The sequence below is a fragment of the Tupaia chinensis genome, unplaced genomic scaffold (assembly GCF_000334495.1).
Source record: "Tupaia chinensis unplaced genomic scaffold, TupChi_1.0 Scaffold000685_1, whole genome shotgun sequence".
Classification (NCBI taxonomy): domain Eukaryota; kingdom Metazoa; phylum Chordata; class Mammalia; order Scandentia; family Tupaiidae; genus Tupaia; species Tupaia belangeri.
The window spans coordinates 3,942,125-3,949,726 of record NW_006160208.1 but is presented as its reverse complement, the minus strand read 5'-3'; the positions used below and the strand labels follow the sequence as shown (position 1 = coordinate 3,949,726).

Sequence of the window (7,602 nt, the reverse complement as noted above, 5' to 3'; positions counted from 1 at the left end):
AGACAAAGAGATCTTATGCATTCAGTTCTCATACTGAAAGACGGCTAAGATATGTCATAGAAGGATGCTAAAATTTTGGCTACATACAGTTTTTTGGATGGCCATTGCAAAGTCACTTGTGTCCTTGTGGTTGTCGCCTTGGGTCACATGAGTACTGGCAATAAGAAGTAGTGGAGCAGAGTGGGTTAGATGTCTCTGGCAAGTCCAGGGAATGTCTTATTTTTAGGAGCCCTTTGAAGTTTCTCAATTTGTCTTTCTTTCTTTCTTTCTCTTCTTTACTCTTTTTCTTTTCTTCTTCTTCTTCTTCTTTTTTTAAATAAAGTTGGATCATCTTTATTTTGCATACTTTAGTTTCAGAACAGAATAAACAAAAACCACAGAATACACAACATCCACTCAGTTGTCAGTTTTGGAAGGGAATGGCACTTGAGCCCTTTATTTCTTGCCCCAGACACAGGACAGGAGAGAACACACAACAAAACACTATACCTAGCAGAGGGAGCCAAGTGGGACAGGGCCACTCAGGGCTGCTGTGACAGCCACAGGGGCTCTATATAGAAGGCATGAGGTCCCTCAGTAGAAACTCCTAATCTGCTTCCTCCATCAATGATACATCCTCATCACCCTGAAGAGGGGAGATCTCACCAGGAACAAAGCAATGGGTTCCTCTTCTGTCACTTCATATTCATCATTGCCCAGGGCCAGCTTAATTCTGTGGTAGATGCAGCTGGAATGGGTCAGGGGATCCTTGAGGGAGAAGTCAGAAGAGAGCAGGGCAGTTTCAAACAGCAGCACCACAAGGTCCTTGAAAGCCTTGTCATTTTTGTCTGCCTCAGTGTCTCCACAATGAGGTGGTCAGGGTTCCAGGTGCTTTATGGCCATCATAGACCCCATCACAGAGTCAGAGTTGTCCCAACGTGCCTGGGATTTTATGATTCCAGGTGCTTTATGGCCATCATAGATCCCATCACAGAGTTGTCCCAACGTGCCTGGGATTTTATGATTGACTCCATGTTGGCAGTCCAGTTGTAGGTGCTGGTCATGATGCAGCAGGGTGAAGACACGAGCCTGTTGGAGATCATCATCTTCTCAACATTCTTATGCAAGATTTCTTTCAAGAGTTTGCACAGGTTCTCAAACTTAGCTTTGCTCTCCTCCACCTGTTCTTCTCCTCTTCATCCTCACGTAATTCCAAGCTCTCCTTGGTAACTGAGACTAGGCTCTTCTCATCAAACTCCTTAAGCTGTTGCACACAGTACTCCTCGATAAGCTCAGCCATGTACACCACCTCGAAGCCCTGCTTCTGCACACTCCACAAAAGCAGTGGTCACCTGCTCTTTGCTCTCACTAGTGTTGTAATAGATGGACCTCTGGGTCTCCTTCATGTGCAAGATGTATTCTGACAGGGAAGTCATCTCATCTCTAGACTGAGAAGTGTCATAGTGCAGCAGTTCAGAAAGGCATCACCAATAAGTGGAGTCTTTCTGGATTCCAAACTTTAGATTTTTAGAGAATGCCTCATAGAATTTTTTGTAGTTCTTATCTTCCACCAACTCAGAGAAGAGTTCAAAGCACTTCTAAACAATGCTTCTGTAAATGACCTTCAGAATTTTGCCCTGCTAGAACATTTCTCACGAGATGTTCAGGGACAGGTCCTCAGAGTCCATCACCATGGATAAAGCTAAAATACTCTGGAATCAACTCAATACAGCTGTTCACAATGAACACAGAGTTCAACGTTGCTCTTTTACTGTTCTCAAAGAGGTCAAAAGGAACAATATAAGGGATAAATAGCAATGCTCTGAACTCCAACTGACTTTTTACACAGTAGTGCTTAACAGCCAAGTGGTCTTCCCAGTCATTGGCGAGGCTCTTGTAGAACTCTCTATATTCTTCCTGGGTGATATCATCAGGCTTTCTCATCCAAATTGGCTTGGTCTTGTACAGTTCTTCTTGATCAATATATTTCCCCCTAATCTTCTTGGTCTTCTTTTTCTTGTCCTTATCCCTGTCATATTCCTTATCTTCAATCCTTCTCTTCATCATCTTTGTCTTCTTTCTCACCTTTCTCTTCCTCTGCCTGTTCATCACTGATTTCCTTCTTTAATTCCTTCTCCAGGTAGAGGGTGATTGGATAGTCTATGAATTGTGAATGCTTCTTCATCACTTTTTCTCTCCTCTAAGTATCCTGTCTGTCAATCCTTTTCTGGTCAGATATAAACATTACCTATATCTCATATTTCTACTTCCCACTGTAACTATAGTAATTGGTGATAATGCTTCTGCACAGTCATAAAATTAAAATAAATATGAACATCCAATTTTACTAGTTTTCTGGAAGTATCAGAATACTAATGCTCAGGCATCTATTAGGTTGCTGGAAAAGTTGTGACATATTTGTCTATATTTTACTGTGCAAAAGCATGTCATAACTTTTCTGACACCCTAATGTATATTATATATAATGTATATTATTCTAACTATATGTATATGTATATGTATGTGTGTGTGTGTGTGTGTGTATATATATATATATATATAAATTCACCTCCATTCTCCTCTTGAGATTTTGGGCATGCACGCACATGCACCAGGTGTGAGTTTTAAGCCACTGGATGTGGGGCTTAAACTGTGGTCAACTACATGCGAGTCCAGAGACATAACCATTACACCATCTGCTGGTCCCCCTAATAGTTCTTAACATATTCAAGTATTTGCTTGAAAATTTACAATTCACCAAATAATTGTTTTCATTGAGGACCTGACCTCAAGTATCAGTGCAGAAATGGCTCCTTCATCAACAATTTCATAGACTCAATCTGACAACTTCTCTTTGACCTGTTTTCTGGGAGAAGGAGGTGGTGTCTGGAATTTTCTTGTGTAAATTCTCAATACCCTAAAGAAATAAAAGGCTACTTTGAGGGTAAACGCATGGCCTCAAGAGATTCTAAAGTCAGCCTTTAGGAGAAAGGTATTTTCTGTACTTCAAAGTTGAATTACCATCTGAAGTAAAAGAAAAAAACAAAACAAAAACAAAAACAAAAACATTTGGTACTGTTAGTGTGAGAGCAGAGAAACACACATGTGTATGTGTACACAAACATGCCACTGTCCATATCTTTTTAATTCTGTACCTTTATTGGTAAGAACTTTTGTGACTGTAACTTTGATATATACATATTTATTTACTTGTGGAGATTTTGCAATATTACTCTACTAATGCATTATTTATTGTATAAAACATGCAGAAATAAAAATTTGAAAAGTGTTAGATGAAGGTGAAATTATATTTTAAAAACATGTTATTAAACGATAGCAAGTGCTTTTTATTTTCACAAAAATATTATTAATAATTTAGAGAGTACATTATGGTGGGAAAGGCCTCATTATTTTTTAAAATCTTGCTTTAATGTACTATGCACAGTCATACAAAGAATTGGACCAAAGTTAATTTTATTTGATAAAACCATTATTTGCTTTTAATAGCCTTCGTAGCTGAGAAAGATAATTTATAAAGAGTTTTAACAGGAAGAAATCAAAATTGGCTTCCTTTAAAAAGTCTTCACTGTGCTTTGGAGCATCTTCTTGGTCCAGTCACTGAGTTGGTCATCACCAGTTGTCATATAAAATCCCCTTTTCATTGCACATCACAATTTGATTGAGAAATGGTTCACTGTTGTATAAAATAAGAGAAGGTGACACTTTGAAAGGATGATTTTTAAAAAGTTTTGGTCAGCTCATGAGGCACTCAATTGTAGTTTTTCACCTTCCCAATTTGCTCACATGCCCAACGGCTACAGACTGGTTGACAAGTTCTTTGACTTCTTGAGTACTTATTTGTAAGACGATCAGCTTCGATGATTGCTCTTGATTGGTTGTTGTCAATTTCTGGTGGCTGGCCACTACCTCCTCATCTTCAAGTCCCCTCTGCAAAACTTCTCAAACCACCGCTGCCCTGACTGCTCATTAGCAGTTCCTGGGCCAATGTGTTGTTGATGTTGCAAATTGTCTCCACTGCTTTATGACCCATTTTGAACTTGAATAAGAAAATTGCTCAAACTTGCTTTTTATCTAACATAATTTCCATAGTCTAAAATACGTATAAAGTTAACATTAAGTAATATAAGTCATTAGAAAAACAGCAAGAAATGTGCATTAAAATAATGTATAACACAGCCACATTTATTTAAGACTGTATCCAACATCAAATGGCAAATTCCAACAATGCAAAACTGCGGGACCAGCAATTAGCATAATGGCTATGTCGCTGGACTCCCATGTAGTCAACCACGGTTCGCATCCTGGACCCGGTGGCTTAAACTCATGTCGGGCACGTGTGCATAAGTGCCCAAGATCCCGAGAAGAGAATGGAGGAGAAGGGATTGTGGCGTGGCTGTCCCACCTGGGGGGTGATTTCTTGCTTTCTGTCTCTCTGTCTCTCTCTGTCTGGCGAGAACACACGCCCTATAGTAAAAACCTCTTCAAAAAATAAATACATAAATAAAATGCAAAACTGTAATTACCTTTGCACCAACCCAATAAATAGACAATACAGAGAAGTATTGAAAATATTTGCAAAATGTATTTATAATAAAGGTCTGGTGTACAAAATACAAAAAAAAAAAAAAAACAAACAAACAAACAAAAAAAACCTTCTATCATTCAACAATAAAAAGCCAAAAAGTAATCCAACTTAAAAAGGGACAAAGGATTTGTATAGACATTTCTATTTAGTTGTTGGAAAAGTAATGACATGTATTTTCTGTTTTTAATGCAAAAATGCATCATGACTTTTCTAATAACCCAACCCAAAGAAGATATACAAACAACCAATAACCACATGAAAGGATACTCAACATCATTAGCCACAAGGAAAATTCAAATTATAATCACAATAAGGTTCCACTTCAAACCTGCTCAGTTGACTCTAATTTTTAAAAATGAAAAATAACAGGTGGTTTCAAAGAAACTGCAACATTCATACACTGCTGTTGGAGACGTAAAATGGTGCAGCTATTTTGGTAAATAACTTGGCAGTTCCCCAGTATGTTACTATGAGCCAGCAATTTCACTTCCAGGAATATATTCAAGAGAAATGGAAAAGAGTGTATGAGTGTATATATACACACAATACATATCACATAATGTATATAGCATATACTATATATCACATTTTATGTGTATAAATACACACACATCTATATATGTATATACATGTGGATATATATATCTACAAGTGTAAATCATGTACACTGTTTAGCTAGGTACATGTATATATCTATATATAGGTTTATAGCATTTTTTTAGCAGATTTTTTTTTCTTTAGAGAGAGATTTTTGCTATAAGGTGTGTGCACTTGTCAGAGAGACAGAAAGTGAGAAATCACCCTCCTCCCCCCGGGGAATGGCCACATTACAATCCCTTCTCCTACGTTCTCCTCTTAAGAGAATGCAAACACATGCGCCCGGTGTGTTTCAAGCTGCGGGTCTGGGACTTGAGCTGTGATTGGCCGTGTGGGAGTCCAGGGGTGTAACTGTTAAGCCATCTGTTGGCCCCAATAGTGGTATTATTCATAATTCTAAAATGTGGAACAACTCAAATGTCCATCAATTGATGAATGGATTAAAAATGTATCACATCATATCATACAATAGAACATTATTTTGTCGTGAAAAGGATTGTAGTGTGGCCAGTAGATGACAGAGCAGTTACTTTGCTGGACTCCCATATGACCTATAATGGTTGAAGTCCCAGACTGACTTGGTGGCTTGAAACTCATGCTGGATGCATGTGCATGTGTGTCCAAGATCCTGGGAGAAGAATAGAAAAGAAGGAATTGCGGTGTGGCCATCTACCCTGGGGGATGACTTCTCACTTTTCCTCTCACTGTCTCTGTCACTTTCTCCAGCAAGAGCACATGCCCTAAGACAAAAACCTCTAAAAAACAAAATGAAAGGAATAAATGAAGTATTGATATATACTACAGTATGGATAAACCTTCAAAACATTCTGGGAGATGGAGGCAGGGTGATTACAAATGATGGGCATGGGATCTCTTTTGAGGGTATTAAAAATCTTTAGGCTTTAGTTTTAATGGATTTACAACCTTAGGAATATACTAGATACACTATATTGCACACTTTGAAGTGTTTAATTTGGACTAGCTGTTGTGGCACAGTGGTAAAACAATGCTATGGGGTGCTGAGGCTGTATGAGAAGGTCCTGGGTTCTCATCCCATGGAGGGCTCCCTGTGCATGCCCATGAGGTTAGGTGCACACACATGCATGCCCATGAGGCTAGGTTGCTGAGACTGGGAGTGGATTGTGGTGTAAAAACCTATTGAGTCTTTATCTCAGAATAAATAAATAAATAAACTTTTAAAAAATGATTAATTTTATGATCAGTGAATTGTATCTCAGTAAAAACAACAATCTGTATAGTTTACCATATTAATAGAAAAAGATTATAATAAAGACAAAAAAACATTTAACAAAATTCAATACCTATTTCTGACTCTCAGAGAACTAGAAATAAAAGATATTTTTTGGGAGGGGAGGGTGTAAGGGAAAAAAAATAGTAGAAACAAAAATGAAAAGTTAAGGGTTGATAATTGTTGTATGCAGTAATAACTAAGACTTGCCTAAAATGCACTGTATTTATGCTGGGAAAAAACATTTCGAACACTTGAAAGACGTACAGTGATTAAATGTAAATTTGAAAAATAAAATGGTAATAATAAACATCTTGACACTTGCTTTTCAATTTTATTCAATAATCAGAAGAAGAGTTTTGTTGAACTACTTCTGGAAACTTTCAGTTTTGCTTTATGTTAATCAGTTGTCCTTGCAGACTATAAGAAGCTGAAAACTTTTTGTATCTTTGAAATATGACTTCAAAAAAGATTTTTATTTAAAAAAGTTAAAAACAAATGGGCAAATGATATTTTCCAATTTTATAAAAGATAGGTGATAGGTAATACTCATTGTTTCAGCACGCAGGTAATGTCATAATCACACAAACACTCACTTTTGACATATCCTTTTTAGAGTACACACGTTAAAAAAAATGGCCGCTGTATTATTAAACCATAAATGGAGTAAAATTCTGATACATGCTATGACATGGCTGAACCTTGAAAACATTACTCTAAGCGAAATAAACCAGATGTAAACGGACAAACATTGTGTTGTTTCCTAGTGATATGAGATACCTAGTGTTTAGATTCAGAGGCCAAAGTGAGAAAGGAGTTTGCCGGGTGCTGGGAGAAAAAGGAGTATGGGATTATTGTAACGGGTACAATTTTAGTTTGTGACAATGTGACGATGAAAGAGTTCTGTGGATAAGTAGTGATACCGATTGCACAACGATATCAGTGTACCAATGCCACTGAACCAGACGCCTAAAAATGGTGGAAAATTGGCTTTAGGCTTAGCTGACTAAGCCTAAAAATGGTAGAGAGAATAAGTTTTATGTTACGTATAACTTAACCACAATGGAAAAAGTAATGACATTGTCCTCTATTCTTAAATGGGCCACATTTGTAAAAGGCACAGATTAAGTGTGGTGCGTGTGTGTGTGTGTGTGTGTGTGTGTGTGTGTGT

The 7,602-nt window shown here is 37.5% G+C and overlaps 1 pseudogene; it reads right to left on the bottom strand.

Moving 5' to 3' along the window:
- Positions 1-586: 586 nt before the first annotated feature.
- The window catches only part of LOC102495119 (heat shock protein HSP 90-beta-like), a 27,323-nt pseudogene continuing 20,307 nt past the window's right edge, over positions 587-7,602 (bottom strand).